We start from the raw sequence: 4,142 nt of genomic DNA on the forward strand, positions 1-4,142 counted from the left end.
GGGGTTAGGTCTTAATTTTGAGCACTAAACAAAATCCTATGCTTTGTGTATGAACCAGAAAGTAACACACTGACCCCCTCCTTCTAGCCCAAGTTGCAGTGACCATCTGGAGACTTCCCTGTTCAACTTTGGATGAACTTCAGCTGAAGTAAGAGAGCCAGTTTGGCTCCATACAATCTGTTCTAAGCCTCATTGTTACTATTAGCAGTTTGTCTTAGTGACAAGGCAGCATTTTGCCTATTGAAGGGCTGGTTTTAGTGATTCAGCGTGTTTCCATTGTTTGCAGTTGTGAGTAGATCATTCAGGCTCTTATGTTTCCAGTGCTGTGGACACAAAGCAAAAAGGCAGCTCTTACTCACAATAGCTTATTATACTGGGGTGTTTTTTCTTGTTGTTGTAGTTTTTATGAAGGATTTTGGATAGATGTACAATAGATGCAAGCTCATTTGAGGATCAGGTTTTTTTCTTGATATCCTTGCACAGCGTTCCTCTTAACAGGGCTCTCTTTGCTCCTAATATTCAAAGCAAGCTAGTTTTGGGCTAGGGTGAGGACCAAAACTACAAATTTTTGTTAAGGGCAGTTGCAGCTCCTCAGACTATATCCAGCTGTTGTCAATAGGCACTGCATCATCATCATTCATCAGGACACAGGTGACACAGAGGTCACACAGGAGAAACTGGATTTTATTGTCCATTGCCAACAATGGCTTGAAAAATGATCACACTGAGGTTAAAGTTATGGCAATAAGCAAAGTTATGTGAAGGACACATTCTCCTTGTTTCTGATGACACGAAGCCGAGGGTTAGTGTCGAAACAGTGGAGAGTGGGACTTTACAGGAAAAACTGGAAAACACCACTAATTTGAATAGCAGTAACGAGAAGGAGTGCAGGGTCATGAACCTAGAGGCTTAGTAATGAGCTCTCAGCTCATACCAGAAATGCTTATCCATTGAAAGCCGTGGAGACAGAGAAAGCCCCGAGTGCATTGGTTAATCATACAGTGGCTTTGAGCTACCACTGTGGTGTAATGTGGCTCAGTAAAAGAGAGGGCCAACTCCAGAGTGTTCTGGGGAGGAATTTTTCAAGAATTATGGGGAAATATTAATGCTGTTTCACTAGTAAAACTGCACCTGGAGTTGTCTTTACAATATTTGTCAGCCATGTTGGGAGACAGATGGATTCAGCTGGAGCAGGTGCAACGAATGGCTACAGGGATTAGCACCGGGCACTCAAATATACAGGAGTAAACTGGAAGAGCTTGATTTATTTGTCCTAGCAGAATAAAGGCTAAGGAAGAATGCAACTGTGCTCTATAAATACAAGAGTGAATTAAACACAAGGAGCAAGAAGGTATATTTAAACAAAAGAACAATGCTGCCTTGAGCAAACAGGTGTGTGTGTGACTTGGTGGTGATTACAGTTTCTAACAAAAGGTTCTGGAATACTAATAGGGGAAAGAAACCAAAATACTCTTTGGATATATTTTAATAAATTGATGGAGATGAATGTATGAAACAGTTACTTATTAACAGAACTCAAGCCCATGATATCTCTCTTGCAGAGTGTCCCTGCATTTCCTGAAGAACATTGTTAATAACATGATTTCCTGTTGATCTTTGTTTAGCATCCATTATGTGTCTGTGCCAGGCATTATGTGTGCCTGAATAGCACTCACTTTGGGATGAAGAGCTTGAAAATGCAAGTCTTACTGGTCTTGGATCAAGTCAAGCAGACTCTAGTTCAGAGAGGTACAATTCATAGAGGTACCCACCTTCTAAGATTTCAACTTAGGAACATGAAATCTGGGCTTCTTCTCCACCTGAATGCTCCTGCTTCCTCACCCCTGTGTCCTTTATCTCTTCAATCTTCCTCTCCTGAGTCTCTGGCTTCTTGAATGAATTCCCAACTTCTATGACATTTAATCCTTCCCCTCTTCTGTGCATTTTCTACCTCCTGGTGTTTCACAGCCAGCCTAGACAACCCTTCTGCGCTTTGGAGTCATTTCCCAAGCTGAAAAACTCCCTGTTGGATGGTAAAATGAAGTGACCTGCTGTTTTTACTCCATATACTGCAGTGCAGGAGCTTGTCACACCGCTGGGATTAGTGTTGGCAAACAGCATTTGCAACCCAGCAGCTCTCCCAGTGCCCAGCACAGTGCAGGTGGGTGCCCAGTTGCTGCCAGCTGGTACTGGCCACCTACCACCCCTGCTCCTGCTCCCTCTTTCTTGCATTACACCCCCCTGCAGCAGCCCTTCTGCCCTGTCACCCCAAGCCCTTTTCCTCTCCCATCAACATGCACCCTTCCCTGAAGAGGGGCAGCCAACCCAGGAGTCCCCAGTGCTGCCCTGGCTGTCTGAGACAACAACCTGCCCATCATACATCACCATCAGCCTGGCAAGGCAAGCCACACAAATCCATTCGTCAGCCAAAAAACAGTCTCTATAGCTAAAAATAAACAAATAAATAAGTTAAACAAAATCATTTCCCAGCACTTTGAAGTACATTAAATCACATTTTGTGCTGCAGCATTTGCTTGTGACTCTTGACAGCAGAGTTACACTGTTATTGTAGGGGTATGGAACCGTATCCCAGGCTATAAAACTGCACACAGGAGCAGGCAAAGCTGCCTGGCTGGGTTCCTGCTGCTTTCCCTGAATGTCCTGCACTGCTGAGCTGAAGGCATTTTATTGCTGTTCAGTGGGGAGATGCTCATGCTGGGTGGGAAAAGAACCTTTCTTCTGTTTGGGAAAAAAAAAAAGAAAGTTGGCCTGTAATCCCTTAATTGCATCTGGACATTAGTCAAGCAAAGGTGTGGTAAGCTAATTAGGATGATTGTGAGAGGTTTTCATTTCCTGCCTCTTTCTTATTATCCTGTAATTGGCTATCTTCTTTATTTGAGAGGCATCCTGAAAAATAACAAACTTAGATAAATCTTTTTTTGCTCCTCTGACTTGTTGCTTGTTTCCCTGCCCTCTCTGGTAGCATTGTGGGCAACAGTTTAACACGAACTATGACTGTAACCCTAGCAGTGACTTTTAGACACTCCGTGCATACACCTCTTTACCAATTTGCTGTTTCCCACCTCCAGTATGCAAACCCAGTGGCACTGCCCTCAGTACTCTGGGGAGGGACAGAGCTGAAGGGGGTGCCCCCAAGAAGGCTACAAAGCCCATTCCCTACTGCCACTTTCCAGACAGAACTGTTCCCAGGTGAACTGTAAAAATGATGGAGCAAACACTATGTATGACAAAGCTACAGTGAAGTCACAGTAATTATTAAGTGTCTGACACCTGAAAACCAAGACACAAGGAATAGAGAAGTAGCAGCAATCAGGCTAAATTTTCTTATAATTGTCTCCTTACTATGAGTCTGTTACGGACAGAGAGGGAAAAGCACATCTAAGAAAACTGCAACATTGGACCGCATTTGTGTTTAAAAACAACTTCCAGCAAAAGCTCTTTTTTTCTCAAAAATAACTATTTCACAAAACAATGTCCTTACAGTTTCTCTTTACCAGAAGAAAAAATTTTGCACCCCACACATTTAGGCAGATTGCTGTTTTGCTAAGGCTCTAGCTCATTTCCTTCAGGAAACACTGGAATTATCTGGGCTCACTCTGTACTAAGGTTACACCTACCCCCTGCTGTGGCTGTGCTGCAGTGCCATAAGAACCTCCATCTTTATCATTTCAGCAAATTGTTTTTCAAGGTAGCCATACAAGATGTTTATAGAGGCAGCGTTTTGTTGGTTTTGTTTTTCCCAGCCTTAGAGCTTCCTGCTCCCTTTGAATTTCTCTACTTCTTTGACAAGGGGGTTTGAAAGTCTAATTATCCATCACAGAAACTTTACTGTTTATAATTCTGAAGCCATGACTGGGCATGGGTAGCAGCTGCACAAAGCTCTGCTCAGAGACACCCCTCACAACTTCTGTATCTACAGGTAAGCAAGGGTGTTGACCTACTTCAGGAGCTGCTAAAGGGCCCAGAGTTAACTACTTCAAAATGTTTTTCTAGTATGAAGACAGCAAAGTCTCTCAGACACCCTCTTGCAAACCTGAGGAATTCTGTATCTCGAAGCTGCTCTTGACCATGTTGGTTCCCCAACTCTCATCTCTGGCTTGGTAAAATTTCAGCATTAGAGG

Source organism: Calypte anna, chromosome 3, assembly GCF_003957555.1.
Source record: "Calypte anna isolate BGI_N300 chromosome 3, bCalAnn1_v1.p, whole genome shotgun sequence".
Classification (NCBI taxonomy): Eukaryota; Metazoa; Chordata; class Aves; order Apodiformes; family Trochilidae; genus Calypte; species Calypte anna.